General features: G+C 45.5%; 1 protein-coding gene and 1 pseudogene across 4 annotated transcripts in view; one reads left to right on the top strand and one right to left on the bottom strand.

Moving 5' to 3' along the window:
- The window catches only part of SORCS2 (sortilin related VPS10 domain containing receptor 2), a 1193773-nt gene that overhangs the window by 371682 nt on the left and 802098 nt on the right, over positions 1 to 19993 (top strand). The gene's annotated exons all lie outside the window — the stretch shown is intronic.
- On the bottom strand, positions 9012 to 9121 carry LOC119927585 (annotated as a pseudogene).

The following is a 19993-nucleotide window of genomic DNA, read 5'->3' as shown; positions in this document are numbered from 1 at the left end:
ACCCATGACCTCTGACTCCAAAGCCCGTGCTCTTTCCACTGAGCCACGCTGCTTCTCTAGAATAAGCCCTCTAGAAATACCATCGATCGACTGAGGTTCCTTTCCAGACATTTTGGTTTTTTGAAAGATAGGTTGTAAGTTCCTTGATGGTGGAATCATGTCTACAAACTCTATTGTTTTCTACTTTCCCAAATGCTTGGTACAGTGCTCTGTACACAGTAAATCAATCTTGGGAGAGTACAATTCAACAATAAACAATGACTTTCCCTGCCCACAACAAGCTTACAGTTTAGAGAGGATACTTGATCTATTGACCCCCCCCCCCCCCCCCAGGTGAAGAATGTAGGCCCCTTGCCATTAGCAACTAATTATGGAATATTTGTGGTACAATTGCCTCCTCAAAATTACCAGCTCCTGGTTGTTTGAGACATATTTTGATGAAATTTCCTGTACTTGGAGACAAATCCAGTTTCCACCTTAATTTAATGACTATGCTTAAGGGCCCCTATGGTTCCTTTTCTCAAGTGTTTTCTTGGCATCATGGAAGCAGCAGGCCCTTTTGGAAAGATCAAGGGCCGGGAGCCAGAGAACCTGTGTTCTCTGCCACTTACCTCCTGTGTGACCTTGGGAGAGTTAATTAAATTTTCCACTTCCCTGTGTAAAATGAGGATTAAATCCTACTCTCCCTTACTTACCGTGTGAGCCCCATGAGGAACAGGGACTGGGTCCAGCCTGATGAACTCCTATCTATCCTAGTGTTTAGAACAGTGCGTGGCACATAGTAAGTGCTTAACAAGTCCCATTTTCAAGAAAAGATGTGGGCAAAGATTTAACGGCATGTAGATATTGACCAGGTTTGCCTCCTGAAAATCGATCTCTTGAAATCTGGGGTGGAAAGCACTGGTGCTATGAAAGCATCCTTCCCAGATGGGCCTCATTTTTGAATGAACCTCCATTTTTTCCAAGATGAACCTCTGCTGGAGGGGGTGGAAGTAATGGAAAGGATAGTCACTCCTGTGATAACTTCTGTCATTTTTTATGGTTTATGCCAAGCCATTTTTTTAATGGTATTTGCCAGGCTATGTGTCAAGCACTGTTGTAAGCCCTGGGGTAGATACATGATCATTGAGGAATCCCACATGGGGTTTACAGACTAAGCAGGAGGGACAACAGGGATTGAATCCCCATTTTGTCATTGAGGAAACTGAGGCACAAAGAAGTTAGTTGATGATGATGAAAATGGTATTTGTTAAGCGCTTACTATGTGCCAAGCACTGTTCTAAGCGCTGGGGTAGTTACAAGGTAATCAGGTTGTCCCATGTGGGGCTCACAGTCTTAATCCCCATTTTACAGAAGAGATAACTGAGACACAGAGAATTTAAGTGACTTGCCCAAAGTCGCACAGCTGACAAGTGGCGGAGGCAGGATTAGAACCCATGATGATGATGAAAATGGTATTTGTTAAGCGCTTACTATGTGCCAAGCACTGTTCTAAGCGCTGGGCTGGTTACAAGGTAATCAGGTTCTCCCATGTGGGGCTTACAGTCTTAATCCCCATTTTACAGAAGAGATAACAGACACAGAGAATTTAAGTGACTTGCCCAAAGTCACACAGCTGACAAGTGGCGGAGGCAGGATTAGAACCCATGACCTCTGACTCTCAAGCCCAGGCTCTTTCCACCAGTGGCAGAGCCGGGATTAGAACCTAGGTCCTTCTGACTCCTAAAACCAAACTCTCTCCCCTAAGCCATGCCACTAACCATTCAGCGAGCACTCGTAAGAATGAAAACATTCAAATGTTAAATCCTGTTTGCTCCAGTTATTTCCAAGAGCTTCAGAAACCCACAGAAAAAGAATAGATCCGTTCAAGTAATACCCACCAGACCTTAACTGTGTTGTTTTAGAACTCTGTCCTGCACTGAGGTTGTTGAACAATTCTGTTGGAAAAATAATGGCCACCCTTCTGGTGAAGAGGGCCTGTCAGAACTCGGAATTTATTTTTTCAAGTTAAGAAGCTTCAGTGTGCTTTTAATTTAGATTTAATAACCTCAACAGTCAAAGTTAAGCGTATACCGATCGACTATTAAGAACATATTGATTGTGGTTTAGTGGCTACTTTATTGATGCCTTGTGTATCGGTTTCGGTCATCAAACCTTCGTGAACGTGTTTCTAATATTCGGTGTCAGCTTCAGTTTCATAATGAAGTCTCATGTTAAATTGCAGTCAAGTGGATATTTGTTTGCTTTGATTTCCAACTACTCCCCGAGACCAGACTGAGCCCTACATCACAGTGGGAGAGGGTGGGAGAAAGTAACTCAGAATTGCCCCTATCTAGAAAACAGTCGTCATTTGATACAGTCAATGGTATTTATTGAGCGCTTACCATTTGTAGAGTGCTGTCCTAAGCGTTTGGGACAGTTCAGTACAATAGATTCCTGCCCATGAGGAGCTTCCAACGTGTTGCACTGAACTCTGTCAAGCGCTTAGTACGCTGATCTTTTAGATGTGAGCCCACTATTGGGTAGGGACTGTCTCTATATGTTGCCAACTTGTACTTCCCAAGTGCTTAGTATTCATTCATTCATTCAATCGTATTTATTAAGCGCTTACTGTGTGCAGAGCACTGTACTAAGCGCTTGGGAAGTACAAGTTGGCAACATCTAGAGACGGGCCCTACCCAACAGTGGGCTCACAGTCTAGAAGGGGGAGACGGACAACAGAACAAAACATGTGAACAAAATAAAATAAATAGAATAAATATGTAATAAGTAGAATAAATACGTAATAAGTAGGGATGAAGACTGAGGAGCATCGTGGCTCAGTGGAATGAGCCCGGGCTTTGGAGTCAGAGGTCATGGGTTCAAATCCCGGCCCCGCCAATTGTCAGCTGGGTGACTTTGGACAAGTCACTTCACTTCTCTGGGCCTCAGTTACCTCATCTCTGCGCTTAGAACTGTTAGTACCTTAGTACAGTGCTCTGCACACAGTAAGCGCTCAATAAATACAATTGATTGATTGATTGATTGGTTCAGAGTCAGCACTCAATAAATACCACTGATGGACTCATTTATGCTAACACGGGTCCTAAGAGAAGCAGTGTGGCCTGGTGGATAGAGCAGGGGACTGAGAGGCAGAAGGACCTGGGTTCTAACGCCGGCTCTGCCGCTTCTCTGCTGTGTGACCTTGGGCAAGTCAGTTCACTTCTCTGGGCTTCAGTTATCGCATCTGTAGAATGGGGATTGAGACTGTGAGCCCCTTGTGGGACATGGCCGTGTCCATGGACGTGGACATATTGTACATACTTAAGCACTTAGTACAGTGCTCTGCACACAGTGAGTGCTCAATAAATACGATTGATGATGATACTTGTACATATTTATTCTATTCATTTTATTTTGTCAATATGTTTTGTTTTGTTCTCGGTTTCCCCCTTCTAGACTGTGAGCCCACTGTTGGGTAGGGACTGTCTCTATATGTTGCCAACTTGTACTTCCCAAGTGCTTAGTACAGTGCTCTGCACATAGTAAGCGCTCAATAAATGCGATTGAACGAATGAATAAAGGACAGGCCTGAGAGTCAGAAGGACCTGGGTTCTAATCCCGGATCTGCCACTTGCCTGCTGTGTGAACTTGGGCAAGTTGCTTGATTTCCCCATGCCTCAGTCACTTCATCTGTCAAAATGGGGATGGAGACCGTGAGCCCCAGGTGGGACAGGGACTGTGTCCAACTTGATCTGCTTGTATCCACCCCAGCGATTAGAACAGAGAAGCAGCCTGAGCCTGGGCTTTGGAGTCAGAGGTCATGGGTTCAAATCCTGGCTCTGCCACTTGTCAGTTGTGTGACTTTGGGCGAGTCACTTAACTTCTATGTGCCTCAGTTACCTCATCTGTAAAATGGGGATTAAGACTGTGAGCCCCCCCATGGGACAACCTGATCACCTTGTAACCTCCCCAGCACTTAGAACAGTACATAGTAAGCACTTAATAAATGCCATTAAAAAAAGTGTCTGGGACATAGTAGGCACTTAACAAATACCGAATTGTACTCTCCAAGTGCTTAGTATAGTGCTCTGCATACAATAAGCACTCAATAAATATGATTGAATGAATGAAATACCATCGTTTATTTAATAATTATAATGGTGGTATTTGTTAAGCATTTACCATGTGCAAATCACTGTTCTAAGTGTTTATTCGCACACTCAGTGCAGGTGGCTTTCACGGGCAGGGTTTGAACACATCCTTTACTGGGCCTGAGGCCGCCCGTGTTTGAGCCAGGCAGCAGTTGGCCTCGGCCTTATAATAATAATAATAATGATGGTATTTATTAAGCGCTTACTATGTGCAAAGCACTGTTCTAAGCGCTGGAGCACTGTTCTAAGCGCTGGAATAATAATGTTGGTATTTGTTAAGCGTTTACTATGTGCCAAGCACTGTTCTAAGCACTGGGGAGGTTACAAGGTGATCAGATTGTCACACAATTTTAATCCCCATTTTCCAGATTAGGTCACTGAGGCCCAGAGAAGTGATGTGACTTGTCCAAAGTCACACAGCTGACAGTTGGCAGAGCCGGGATTTGAACTCATGACCTCTGATTCCAAAGCCCGGGCTCTTTCCACTGAGCCACGCTGCGAGGATGCTCCCACAGGAGCCCACCCTCCTCAGTCCCCCGCTGTCCGTCAACTTCCGCCGCTTCTCACTGGCAGTTGGAGAAGCAGCGTGGCTCAGTGGAAAGAACACGGGCTTTGGAGTCAGAGGTCATAGGTTCAAATCCCGGCTCTGCCAACTGTCAGCTGTGTCACTTCACTTCTCTGTGCCTCAGCTACCTCATCTGTAAAATGGGGATTAAAACTGTGAGCCCTACAGCGGACAACCTGATCACCTTCTAACCTCCCCAGTGCTTAGAACAGTGCTTTGCACATAGTAAATGCTTAACAAATACCATTATTAGTATTATTATTGAGCAGGAAGTGGGCATCCCTCGTTCTCCAGTGGTCTCCGTTCATTCATTCAGTCGTATTTATTGAGCGCTTACTGTGTGCAGAGCACTGTACTAAGCGCTTGGGAAGTACAAGTTGGCAACATATAGAGACGGTCCCTACCCAACAGTGGGCTCATAGTCCAGAAGGAAATTTCAATTTCTCATAGCCACCCCCCCAAGGTGGGATTAGAACCCCCAACCTCTGGCTCTGTAGCCTGCCGTCTTGCCTCCTGCACCACTGAGGTCTCCGTCCATCGCTCTTCGTCCCTCCTCCAACGGGCCATCGATCTCCGCCTCAGGGCCCGAGCCGCCATCTTACAACCATGTGGCCTGGGCCGGGGTGGGCAGAAATGGGGGCAATCAATCAATCAATCGTATTTATTGAGCGCTTACTGTGTGCAGAGCACTGTACTAAGCGCTTGGGAAGTACAAGTTGGCAACGTATAGAGACAGTCCCGACCCAACAGTGGGCTCACAGTCTAAAAGGGGGGACAGAGAACAAAACATCAAGGCATTGGGGAGCCCCCTCGCTGCGATGCTGGTCCTCCTTGGACCACGGGGGCAATGAGGTGGCTTGAATCTCCCCACACCAGGGTGGAGCTCAAACCTGACTACTGTTTGGAGCCAGGGAGGCAAAGGAACAGGGGAAAATTTGCCTCGGAGCAGGACTCATCAATCGTATTTATTGAGCGCTTACTATGTGCAGAGCACTGTACTAAGCGCTTGGATGTTAGAAGCTACCTGGGGTTGCCCCGGGGCAGCCAAGGCTCTATGCATGGCACTCCGTATTAGTGTCCATGCTGGGCTCACCTCTCCACCCCAGAGTACCAGCCTGAGGAGGGGAAGGCAATCAATAATCCCTACCCTCCAGGAATTTACAATCTAGCTGGGGAGACAGATGCTGCAATGCTTTAATCATGATAATAATAATTATGGAATTGGTTAAGCGCTTACCATGTGCCAGGCACTGTAAAAAAATAAAAATAAATAATGGCATTTATTAAGCGCTTACTATGTGCAAAGCACTGTTCTAAGCGCCGGGGAGGTTACAAGGTGATCAGGTTGTCCCACGCGGTGCTCACAATCTTAATCCCCATTTTACAGATGAGGTAACTGAGGCACAGAGAAGTTAAGTGACTTGCCCAAAGTCACACAGCTGACAGTTGACAGAGCCGGGACTTGAACCCATGAACTCTGACTCCAAAGCCCGTGCTCTTTCCACTGAGCCACGCTGTACTAAGTGCTGGGGTAGATACAAGCAAATTGGGTTGGTTACAGTCCCCGTCCCACATGGGGTTCACAGTCTCAATCCCCATTTGACATTCTAGACTGTAAGCCCGCTGTTGGGTGGGGACCGTCTCTATATGTTGCCAACTTGTACTTCCCAAGCACTTAGTACAGTACTCTGCACACAGTAAGCGCTCAATAAATACGATTGAATGAATGAATGAGTGAGGTAACTGAGGCACAGAGAAGTAAAGCCACTTGCCCAAGGTCTCACAGCAGACAATCAATCAATCAATCAATCAATCGTATTTATTGAGCGCTTACTATGTGCAGAGCACTGTACTAAGCGCTTGGGAAGTACAAATTGGCATCACATAGAGACAGTCCCTACCCAACAGTGGGCTCACAGTCTAAAAGGGGGAGACAGAGAACAGAACCAAACATACCAACAAAATAAAATAAGTAGGCTAGAAATGTACAAGTAAAATAAATAAATAAATAAATAAACAGAGTAATAAATATGTACAACCATATATCCATATATACAGGTGCTGTGGGGAAGGGAAGGAGGTAAGACGGGGATGGAGAGGGGGACAAGGGGGAGAGGAAAGAAGGGGCTCAGTCTGGGAAGGCCTCCTGGAGGAGGTGAGCTCTCAGCAGGGCCTTGAAGGGAGGAAGAGAGCTAGCTTGGCGGATGGGCAGAGGGAGGGCATTCCAGGCCCGGGGGATGACGTGGGCCGGGGGTCGATGGCGGGACAGGCGAGAGCGAGGTACAGTGAGGAGATTAGCGGTGGAGGAGCGGAGGGTGCGGGCTGGGCAGTAGAAGGAGAGAAGGGAGGTGAGGTAGGAGGGGGCGAGGTGATGGACAGCCTTGAAGCCCAGGGTGAGGAGTTTCTGCCTGATGCGCAGATTGATCGGTAGCCATTGGAGGTTTTTGAGGAGGGGAGTAATATGTCCAGAGCGTTTCTGGACAAAGATAATCCGGGCAGCAGCTGGAATTAGAACTCATGACCTTCCCCGCAGTCCCTGCCCAATGCACACACTTACTCTCCCACTTTCTCTCTCTCTCTCTCTCTCTCTCTCTCTCTCTCTCTCTCTCTCACACACACACACACACACACAAAGCAACAACTAAAAAACCTCCTAGCACTTTCATCCATGGCTTTACACTCTATTGCTTCTTCCTTTCTGTAGTGTATTTTAGTATCTGCCTCTTCTGCTAACTTAAGAAGCAACTTGGCCTAATGGATAGAGCCCGGGCCTGGATTCTAATCCTGACTCCTCCACGTGTCTGCTGTGCGACCTTGGGCCAGTCACATCTCTGTGTCGTGGTTTTCTCATCTGGGAACAGGGATTACAACTATGAGCCCTGTGTGGGACAGGGACTGTGTCCAACCTGAGGAGCTTGCATCTACCCCAGTGCTCAGTACAGTGCCTGGCACATAGTAAACACTTAACAAATACCATAAAATATGAATGAACTTGTGGTAGGGACCGTCTCTACATGTTGCCGATTTGTACTTCCCAAGCGCTTAGTACAGTGCTCTGCACACAGTAAGCGCTCAATAAATACGATTGAATGAATGAATGAATGAATGCCTAGAGGGCAGGGATTGTGATTATTTTACTCTTCCAAGAACAAGGTTCAGTGCTCTGCACATGGATGATTCCTTAGAAGGGAAGAGACTGTGAACACAGAAAAGTTCTTAAGTCATAGTTAAATCATTTAGTGGTATTTACTGAGCCACACTATGTGCAGAACACTGTACTAAGCACTTGGGAAAGTACACCAGAATTAGCAGACACGTTCCCTACCCATAATGAGCTTATCTAAGTATGTCCTTGCCTCTCTAGTGAGATGAGGTATGAGGAACTCTAGCTAGCAACCGCAAACCTTTTAGGCACTTTTTTCCAGGCTCTCAATAATCTACTGAGCCATTGGAAACAAGAATTTTTTTGAAGTGTTCTTTTTCAGTTAGTATTTATTTTTCTTTTATGACCTATATGAAGTTCCAGACAGTTGCACTTTGAAAACTGAATACACTGTAAATTTTATGAATACATAATTGATGTCAAACCAGGAATATTTCTCAAGGTAGAACAAGAAACAAAGAACTTTGGAAACATCAATTTTCCCATTAAGATGAATTATGTAACTAAGTATTTTGGGGATGGACGATAATAATAATGATAATGATATTTATTAAGTGCTTACTGACTGACACACACTGCCTAAGCACTGGGGTGGATGCAATATAAGCAGATCAGACACAGTCTCTGTCCCATATGGGATTCACTGTCTGAATCCCAAGACAAGAAGAACTTGTACTTCCCAAGTGCAACTTGTACTTCCCAAGTGCAACTTGTACTTCCCAAGTGCAACTTGTACTTCCCAAGCGCTTAGTACAATGCTCTGCACACAGTAAATTCTCAATAAATAGGATTGATTGATTGATTGATTGAAAGGGAGGGAGTACAGTTGAGGACACAGAGGCACAGAGAAGTAACTTGTCCAAGGACAAGCGTTCAAGTGGCAGATTAGATTAATAATAATAATAATGATGGTATTTGTTAAGTGCTTACTATGTGCCAAGCACTGTTCTAAGGGCTGGGGTAGAGACAAGGTAATCAGGTTGTCCCACACGGGGCTCACAGTCTTAATCCCCATTTTACAGATGAGGGAACTGAGGCCCAGAGAAGTGAAGTGACTTGCCCAAAGTGATGTAAGTGGCAGAGTCAGGATTAGAACCCATGACCTCTGACTACCAAACCCGTGCTCTTTCCGCTAAGTCATGCTGCTTCTCTAAAAACTTGGTTAGATGCCACGAAGTAGGTGGCAATGCCTTAACCATATATGTGTTGTAAAGGCCACTAGGACCTCTTCCATCCTTCTCAAGGGGAGTGCTAACCGACAAGATAATCAGGTTGTCCCACATAGGGCTCACAGTCTTAATCCTCATTTTACAGATGAGGTAACTGAGGCACAGGGAAGTGAGGTGACTTGCCCCAAGTCACATAGCTGACAAGTGGTGGAGCTGGGATTAGAACCCCCGACCTTTGACTCCCAAGCCTATGCTCTTCCCACTAAGCCACACTGCTTCCCTCTAGATAACTGTGCATGATTCATTCTCCAAATAAAACACTGTTCCTTTGGCAATATAGGTTTAAATTTTTCATTTGTCTAATCAGATTTCCCTTCTGTGGTCCCTCTCCAGTTAAGGGCTGGGGTGGATACAAGCAAATCAGGTTGGACACAGTCCCTGTCCCACGTGGGGCTCACAGTTTCCATCCCCATTTTCCAGATGAGGGAACCGAGGCACAGAGAAGTGAAGTGACTTGCCCAAGGTCCCACAGCAGATTTGTGGTAATCTCCAGTTCCTCTGACAAAGTTCTCATCTCCACATCCTATTTTCCCGCTCCCGCTTCTCTAGAACTTCCATGTCAACTAAGAACTTTTTCTCTCCACTACAACCTCGGGAGGACCTTGGGTATTAATATTTACATGCTCTTGCTTCTCCCTTCTTATAACATGTTACTGTCTGTCTAAGAAGACAGAGATCATGTCTAAATAAAAAAAAACTGTGGTACTTTTGAGTGCCTACTATGTGACAGCCACTGAAGTTCTTGAGTGGATCCAAGCAAATCGGGTTGAACACAGCCCCTGTTCTACCTGGGACTCGTGATCTTAATCCTCATTTTAAAGATGAGGTCCCTGAGGCCCAGAAGAGTGAAGTGATTTACCCAAGGTCACACAGCAGACAAGCAGCAAAGCCGGGTTTAGAACCCAGGTCCTTTCATTCATTCATGCAAGTGTATTGACTGAGCACTTAGTGTGTGCAAAGCACTGTACTAAGTGCGTGGAAAGTACAATATAGCAATAAAGAGAGACAATCCCTGCCCACAATGGGCTCAGAGGCCCCCTGCTCTATCTTCTAGGCCATGCTGAAGCTACTAACTCTGTCGTATTTCCTACTTTTCTATACAGAGGAATTGCTTGATAAATAGTGTTGATTGATTTGATTGAAGGCTCTCTGAGGGCAGGGATCATGTCTACTAATTCTGTTGTACTCTTCAGTGGCAGGTTCAGCGTTCTGCACAGAGAAAACGCTCAATAAATACAGTCCATTGATTAGATTTTCCCTCTCAGTGTCGCACCTGGAGAATTCCCAGTCCTCTAACCAGTCCAACTAAAGGAGGGAGAGTGAAGCAGAGCCATTCCTAGCTTGGCTAGTGGCTAGTGAGTGGCAGGCAATCTCCTACAAGTCAAAATTCCCGTGCTGGGCAGCAGCGGCACAGGAGAGAGGCGAGGGCATAGACTCCAGTTACCGTGTGGCAGGAGGCGATGGTAAACCACTTCTGGATTTTTCCCAAGAAAGCTCTGTGGATCCACTACCGGAATGATCGCAGATGGAGGTGGGTCATTCTGGGAGAGGTGCGTCCATGGCATCGTTACAGGCCGGAGATGACTCGACAGCATAAGACGCTAGCATTGATTAGATTGTAGGCTCTCTGAAGGCAGGGATCTTGTCTACTAATTCAGTGTAATCTCCAGGGGAGAGTTCATTGTTCTGCACAGAGAAGTCAATTAATCAATCGTATTTATTGAGCGCTTACTGTGTGCAGAGCACTGTACTAAGCACTTGGGAAGTACAAGTTGTCAACATATAGAGACAGTCCCTACCCAACAGTGGGCCCACAGTCTGTGGGCTCACAGAGAAAGTGCTCAGTAAATATTATTGATTGACTTTCAACACCGAAGCTGGGAAGTGGAGGAGGTGGAGGATTCCTGGCTGGCCCTGAAGAATTCCAGATGACTTTTTACCCAACCCTCTCCTCTTATCTCCTCTGGTTTTGGACTGGTGACAGGCCAGCTGACAACCAGATCTGTGACCACCTGGGGAAGAGCAAATTTCCTAAATTGCATCTTGAATTCATCTTCAAAAGTTGGCGGTCCGCAGGATGTTTCAGTGGTTATTGAACCAAGACGTAAGTCAAGGAAATATCCTGTCACCGGGGAATTCTGTGAATCAGGAGCAGAAGAGACGCTATTGGTTATACTTTTCAAATAGTAATCAAGGATTTTTACATTTGACAAGGTCAAATCAAATATAATTAAGTGGGGTTGTCTCTGTTAGATGCAAAATGTACTAAGGAGAAGAATCCAGTGTTTCACTTCCAAAGGAAGCAGTGCACCTTAATGGAAATAATAATAATAATAATGATGGCATTTGTTAAGTGCTTACTATGTGCAAAGCACTGTTCTAAGCGCCGGGGAGGGTACAAGGTGATCAGATTGTCCCGTGTGGGGCTCACAGTCTTAATCCCCATTTTACAGATGAGGTCACTGAGGCACAGAGAAGCTAAGTGACTTGCCCAAGGTCACACAGCTGACAATTGGCAGAGCTGGGATTTGAACCCATGACCTCTGACTCCAAAGCCCGGGCTCTTTCCACTGAGCCACGCTGCTTGGGCCTGGGTGTCAGAGGATCAGGGTTCTAATCCCAGCTCCACCACTTGTCTGCTGTATGACCTTGGGCAAGTCACTTCCCTTCTCTATGCCTCAGTTACCTCATCTGTTAAATGGGGATTAAAACTGTGAGCCCTATGTGAGGCAGGGACTGTGCCCAATCTTATTAACTTGTATCTACCTCAGAGTTTAGAAGTATACCCCTCCTCCTCCTCCTTCTCCTCCTCCTCCTCCTCCTCCTCCTCCTCCTCCTCCTCCTCCTCTTTGTTAAATGCTTACTATGTACTGAGAAGCAGCATGTTTCAGAGAAGCAGCGTGGCTCAGTGGAAGAGAGCACGGGCTTTGGAGTCAGAGGTCATGGGTTCAAATCCCAGCTCCACCAATTATCAGCTGTGTGACTTTGGGCAAGTCACTTAACTTCCCTGAGCCTCAGTTCCTTCATCTGTAAAATGGGGATTAAGACTGGGAGCCCCCGGTGGGACAACCTGATCACCTTGTAACCTCCCCAGTGCTTAGAACAGTGCTTTGCACATAGTAGGCGCTTAATAAATGCCATCATCATTATTATTATTACCAAGAACTGCACTAAGCACTGGGGTGGATACAAAGCAAATCAGGTTGGACACAGTCTCTGTCCCCCATGGGGCTTACTGTCTCAATCCCCACTTTACAGATGAGGTAACTAAGGCCCAGAGAAGTGAAGTGACTTGCCCAAGGTCACATAGCAGACAAATGGCAGAGACAGGATTAGAACCCATGACCTTGTGACTCCTAGATCCGTGCTCTATCTAGTATACCCTGCTGCTTCTAGAACAGTGCATGACACATAAAGCACTTAAAGAAGCAGCGTGGCTCAGTGGAAAGAGCCCGGGCTTTGGAGTCAGAGGTCATGGGTTCAAATCCCGACTCCACCAATTATCAGCTGTGTGACTTTGGGCAAGTCACTTAACTTCTCTGAGCCTCAGTTCCTTCATCTGTAAAATGAGGATTAAGACTGTGAGCCCCCCGTGGGACAACCTGATCACCTTGTATCCTCCCTAGTGCTTAGAACAGTGCTTTGCACATAGTAAGCACTTAATAAATGCCATTATTATTATTATTATTATTAAATACAATTGAATGAATGAAAAACTGTTACATTGTTCTATGGTAATAATAATAATTATGGTATCTGTTAAGCACTTAATATATGTCAGGCGCTCTGGGTTGGATACAAGCAAATCAGATTGGAAACAGTCCCTGTCCCCTATAGGGCTCACAGCCTCAATCCCCATTTTACAGATGTGGTAACTGAGGCACGGAGAAGTGAAGTGACTTGCCCAAAACTTAGTACAGTGCTCTGCACAGGCTTATCGCTCAATAGAAGCACTTAGTACAGTGCTCTGCACACAGTAAGCACTCAATAAATATATGAATGAACAAATAAATATGATTGATTCCTCATCTGTAAAATGGGGATTCAATTCTACTTCTCTCACCTTCTTAGCCTATGAATTCAATTTGGGTTAGGAACTGTGCTCAGCCGAATTACGCTGCATCTACTCCAATTTGCTACTGTGCCTGGCACATAGTAAGCGCTTAATAAATACCCCAGCTGTTGTTATTATGTAGTAGAATTACAAACACTCACTCTCTACCCCCAAGATGCTCAGAGATGCCTGACTTTATGGAGTCCTTGGGAGGCGTAGGGAAGCAGGGTGGCTTAGTGGAAAGAGCAGTCCTGGGAGTCAGAGGACCTGCATTTCTAATCTTGGCTCCTGCTACAAATTTGCTGGGTGATTCAGGCAAGTCACCTAACTTCTCTATGCCTCAGTTCTCTCATTCACAGAATAGGGATTCGATACCTGTTCTCCCTCCTACTTACCCTTTGAGCATCATATGGGACCTGATAAGCGTGTAGTACAGTGCTCTGCACACAGTAAGCACTCAGTAAATATGATTGAATGAATGAATGATTAGTGGCTAGAGCCCAGGCTTTGCCACCTGTCTGCTTGTGTGACAGGTGGCACCGTGCCTCGTTCTCGCCTGTCCCACCATCGACCCCGGCCCACGTCATCCCCCGGGCCTGGAATACCCTCCGTCTGCCCATCCGCCAAGCTAGCTCTCTTCCTCCCTTCAAGGCCCTACTGAGAGCTCACCTCCTCCAGGAGGCCTTCCCAGACTGAGCCCCTTCCTCTCCCCCTCATCCCCCTCTCCATCCCCCTCATCTTACCTCCTTCCCTTCCCCACAGCATCTGTATATATGTATATGTTTGTACATATTTATTACTCTATTTATTTATTTATTTTACTTGTACATATCTATTCTATTTATTTTATTTTGTTAGTATGTTTGGTTTTGTTCTCTGTCTCCCCTTTTAGACTGTGAGCCCACTGTTGGGTAGGGACTGTCTCTATGTGATGCCAATTTGTACTTCCCAAGCGCTTAGTACAGTGCTCTGCACATAGTAAGCGCTCAATAAATACGATTGATTGATTGATTGATTGATTGATTGACATTGAGTAATTCATTCATTCAGTTGTATTCATTGAGCACTTACTGTGTGCAGAGCACTATACTAAGCGCTTGGAAAGCATAATTCATCAAGAAATAGAGAAAATCCCTGCCTACAACGGGCTCATAGTCTAGAAGAGAGGAGACAGGCATCAAAAACAAGTAATCAAGCATCGATAGCATCAATATGAATGAATAGAATTATAGATATATACACATCATTCATATAAATAAATAGAATTATAGATGTGTACATATATACACAAGTGCTGTGGGGCTGGGAGAGGATGGGTAGAGTGAAGGGAGTGAGTCGGGGTGATGGGGAGGGGAGGGAGAACAGAGGAAAAAGGAGGGGTAAGTCTGGGAAGGCCTCTTGGAGGAGGTGAGCCTTCAGTAGGGCTTTGAAGGGGGGAAATGTGATTGTTTGGCAGATATGAGGAGGGAGGGCATTCCGGGCCAGAGGTAGGACGTGGGCCAGGGGTTGAGGGTGGGGCAGGTGAGAATGAGGCCCAGTGAGGAGGTGAGCAGCATCAGAGAAGCGGAGTGTGTGGGCTGGGATGGAGAAGGAGAGAAGAAAGGTGAGGTAGGAGGGGGCAAGATGATGTAGAGCTTTGAAGTCACTTCACTTCTCTGTGCCTCAGTTTCTTCATCTGTAAAAAGGGGACTAAGACTGTGAGCCCTACGTGGGACAGGGACTGTGTCCAGCCCTATTATCATGTATCTACTCCAGTGCTTAGAACAGTGCCTGACACTAAGTAATCACTTAACAAATACCATTGTTGTTGTTATTATTCTTACCCCAGAGTTTAGTACAGTGCTTAGCACATAATGAATGCTTAATTAATAACTACTAATGATGATTATTAGTATCATCATCGTTATAATCATATGCTCATATTCAAGAGAACTTTCCTGACCAAGCCCTTATTTTCATTCATTCATTCAGTCGTATTTATTGAGCGCTTACTGTGTGCAGAGCACTGTACTAAGCGCTTGGGAAGTACAATTCGGCAACATATTCCCACTCCCTTCTCAGTCACCATGACTTGCTCCCTTTAGTTTACCACCCCCTCCCCCAACACCGCAACACTTAGGAACATATCAGCATGGCTCAGTGGAAAGAGCCCAGGCTTTGGAGTCAGAAGTCATGGGTTCAAATCCCGGATCCGCCAACTGTCAGCTGTGTGACCTTGGGCAAGTCATTTAACTTCTCTGGGCCTCAGTTACCTCATCTATAAAATGGGGATTAAAACTGTGAGCCCCCGGTGGGACAACCTGATCACCTTGTAACCTCCCCAGTGCTTAGAACAGTGCTTTGCACATAGTAAGCGCTTAACAAATACCATCATCATTAATTATTATTATTATCTGTAATTTATTTATTTCTTTTAACGTCTGTCTGCCCCTCTAGACTGTAAGCTCATTGTGAGCAGATAATGCGTCTGTTACACTGTTGTTTGTACTCTCCCGAAAGCTTAATGCAGTGCCCTGCACACAGTAAGCACCCAATAAATATGATTGATTGATTGATTCGGATGCAATTTCTCAATCATTTTGGCTTCTGTAAACTGGAGTTGGGGAATCTCCCGGCCTAGTTTGGGAATAGCAGGTTTAGCGAGAGCTTTAAAACATTTCTTTTTCAATCAGTGGTGTGTCTGAGCACCCACTGGGTGCAGAACACTGGGCTACATACTTGGGAGAGTAAACCTGTCATGCCCTGTCAAGTTGCTTCCATTCTAATGATCATAATTTTATCCTCCTACATATATTTTATTAGCTGATTTGTTTTGTCTTTTGGTGTTTATTAGGACCATACCTTTCAATCTCTCTTATTATAACATGGGCACTAATTCTTTCCAATGTATTCCAACAGAGAAATTGACCCAGATGTAACAGCGAATCCTCACTAAATACTCCTTCTAGGTAAAAGTTGTTTTTAATTATTTGTTTCATTTTCCAATCAATGCATCCTTGACCCAATGAATCCTAAATCTTTTCATGAAGAGACCGGCCTGTCTGTGGGTTTTTGTTATTTTTCAGATTTTTTAAAAAAAGGTTTCAGAGAGGTTGTTCTGTTTTGACTCCTTCTCCTGGGCTGACTCTTTGTCTTTTTTATGGTGTAGTGGATAGAGCATGGGCCTGCGAGACAGAACTTCATGGGTTCTAATTCCAGCTCCGCCACTTGTCAGCTGTGCCACCTTAGGCGAGTCACTTCACTTTTCTGGGCCTCAGTTACCTCATCTGTAAAATGGGGACTGAGACCGTGAGCCCCATATGGGACAGGGACTGTGTCCAAACTGATTTGCTTGTATCCACCCCGGTGCTTAGAACAGTGCCTGGCATCCATTCATTCATTCATTCAATTGTATTTATTGAGCGCTTACTGTGTGCAGAGCACTGTACTAAGCGCTTGGGAAGTACAAGTTGGCAACATATAGAGACGGTCCCTACCCAACAGTGGGCTCACAGTCTAGAAAGAGTGGGCTCACAGTCTAGTGAGCACATAGTAAGTGCTTAACAAATACCGCAGTTATTTTTATTATTATGGGGTATTGAATTATTATGAGGTATTGATTGATCTGAGCTGCTATCAATCAATCAATCAATCGTATTTATTGAGCGCATACTATGTGCAGAGCACTGTACTAAGCGCTTGGGAAGTACAAATTGGCAACACATAGAGACAGTCCCTACCCAACAGTGGGCTCACAGTCTAAAAGGTGGGCTCACAGTCTAAAAAGCTGCTAATGGGGGTGTGGTATGGGAAGGGACAGATGTCAACCAGTCCAAAACTCAAAAGGATAATAATAACAAAGATTGTGCTATTTGTTAAGTGAGTACTATTTGCCAGGCACTATACTAAGCGCTTGTCCCACCATCGACCCCTGGGCCACGTCATCCCCTGGGCCTGGAATGCCCTCCCTCTGCCCATCCGCCAAGCTAGCTCTCTTCCTCCCTTCAAGGCCCTGCTGAGAGCTCACCTCCTCCAGGAGGCCTTCCCAGACTGAGCCCCTTCTTTCCTCTCCCCCTCGTCCCCCTCTCCATCCCCCCATCTTACCTCCTTCCCTTCCCCACAGCACCTGTATATATGTTTGTACATATTTATTACTCCATTTATTTATTTATCTTGTACACATCTATTCTAATTATTTTATTTTGTTAGTATGTTTGGTTTTGTTCTGTGTCTCCCCCTTTTAGACTGTGAGCCCACTGTTGGGTAGGGACTGTCTCCATATGTTGCCACCTTGTACTTCCCAAGTGCTTAGTACAGTGCTCTGCACACAGTAAGCGCTCAATAAATACGATTGATTGATTGATTGATTGATCTGGACACAATCCATTCAGTCGTATTTATTGAGCATTTACTGTGTGCAGAGCACTGTACTAAGCGCTTGGGAAGTACAAGTTGACAACATATAGAGACGGTCCCGACCCAACAGCGGGCTCACAATCTAGACACAATCCCTGTGAGCTCCCAAGTCTCAATCCCTATTTTAGAGATGAGGGAACTGAGGCCCAAAAAAGTGAAGTGGCTTGCCCAAGGTCACACAGCAGCCAAGTGATGGAGCCAGGAATAGAACCCCCGACCTTCTGATTCCCAGGCCCGGGCTCTATCCGCTACACCACAAGAACTAATCTCTTCACTGGATCAACTTGTTTTCTCAAGCGATTCTGAGAGACAGCTCTGTTTTTCCAAAGTGCCTCTGGATAACGTCGAACCCTATGCTGGTTGTACACTTGCCATCTGCTCTTTGCTTCCCACCCGGATGGGGTTTTTAAAATTTTTTTTGGCTTTGAAAGGAAATTCCATATGAAAGACAGTTGAAGTTAAGCAGAAGAGTAACCACGGTTTCTTCAGCAAACAGAAAATCGACTTCTAGGCCGGGAAAGGCTTGGAGTGCCTCTCATCTCAAGAAGAATCACGAGAAGCAGCGTGGAGCGGTGGAAAGAGCCCAGGCTTTGGAGCCAGAGGTCATGGGTTCAAATCCCGCTCCGCCACTTGTCAGCTGTGTGACTTTGGGCAAGTCACTTCACTTCTCTTCACAGTGCTTAGAACAGTGCTTTGCACATAGTAAGTGCTTAATAAATGCTATTATTATTATTATTATTATTCTCTGTGCCTCAGTTCCCTCATCTGTAAAATGGGGATTAAGACTGTGAACCCACCGTGGGACAACCTGATCACCTTGTAACCTCCCCAGCGCTTAGAACAGTGCTTTGCACATAGTAAGTGCTTAATAAATGCCATCATCATTAAGAATCATTGAACGCTTCACACAGGGTCCGAGATAATAATGATAATCACTGTGGCATCCGTTAAGCATTTAATAATAATGATGGCATTTATTAAGTGCTTACTTTGTGCAAAGCACTGTTCTAAGCTCTGGGGAGGTTACAAGGTGATCAGGTTGTCCCACGGTGGGTTCACAGTCTTCATCCCCATTTGACAGATGAGGGAACTGAGGCCCAGAGAAGTTAAGTGACTTGCCCGAAGTCACACAGCTGACATTTGGCGGAGTCAGGATTTGAACCCATGACCTCTGACTCCAAAGCCCAGGCTCTTCTCCACTGAGCCAAGCTGCCAGGCACTGTACTAATTTCCGGGGTCGATGCAAGGTAACTGGGTTGGACACAGTCCCTGTCCCACATAGGGCTCACAGGCTTAATCCCTATTTTAGAAATGAGGCAGCGGAGGCCCAGAGAAGTGAAGTGACTTGCCTAAGGTCACATGGCAGACAAGCGGCAGGGCCGGGATTAGAACTCGGGTCCCCTGACTCCCAGGCCTGGGCTCTATTTAGGGAAGCAGCGTGGCTCAGTGGAAAGAGTCTGGGCTGTGGAGTCAGAGGTCATAGGTTCGAATCCCGGCTCCGCCAATTGTCAGCTGTGTGACTTCGGGCAAGTCACTTCACTTCTCTGGGCCTCAGTTACCTCATCTGTCAAATGGGGATGAAGACTGTGAGCCCCACGTGGGACAACCTGATGACCTTGTAACCTCCCCAGCACTTAGAACAGTGCTCTGCACATAGTAAGCGCTTAATAAATGCCATTATATCTATATCTATCTATCTATCTATCTATCTATCTATCTATCTATATCTATCTATCTATCTACCTATCTATCGATATAGATAGATAGGTAGATAGATAGATAGATAGATAGATAGATAGATAGATAGATAGATAGATAGATATCCACTAGGCCAGGGTCTGCAGATTGGGGTTTCCAAAGGCTATGGAGCCGAAGAACCCTGTCTGCCCCTGCCGACCCCACCGTCTTTAAATAAATCTGATGGGTCTGTGGGGGTGAGTGGACACAGCCATCCTTTTGGGTTTCTTGCCTGACCGTTTCTTGTCTTGCTGCTGATGTCATCTGTCGTTCTTCCTTTTTTCTTTGGCTTACCTCCCTCCTCCTGCCTCATCTTTTAGACTGTGAGCCCACTGTTGGGTAGGGACTGTCTCTATATGTTGCCAACTTGTACTTCCCAAGCGCTTAGTACAGTGCTCTGCACACAGTAAGTGCTCAATAAATACGATTGATTGATCTCTCTGATTTCATTCATTCATTCAGCCATACTTATTGAGCACTTACTGTGTGCAGAGCACTGTACTAAATACTTGGAAAGTATAGTTCAGCCCCCTGTTTCCCCCTTTTTCCTCTCCTCCTCCCCACACCCCCGACCTACCTCCTTCCTCTCCTCACAGCACCTGTATATATGTTTGTAAAGATTTATTACTCTATTTAACTTGTACATATTTACTCTTCCATTTATGTTGTTAATGATGTGTATCTAGCTTTACTTCTATTTATTGTGATGACTTGACA

This window comes from Tachyglossus aculeatus, chromosome 4 (genome assembly GCF_015852505.1).
Source record: "Tachyglossus aculeatus isolate mTacAcu1 chromosome 4, mTacAcu1.pri, whole genome shotgun sequence".
Classification (NCBI taxonomy): domain Eukaryota; kingdom Metazoa; phylum Chordata; class Mammalia; order Monotremata; family Tachyglossidae; genus Tachyglossus; species Tachyglossus aculeatus.
Note: the sequence above shows the minus strand (reverse complement) of the source record. Positions and strands in the feature narration are given on the sequence as shown.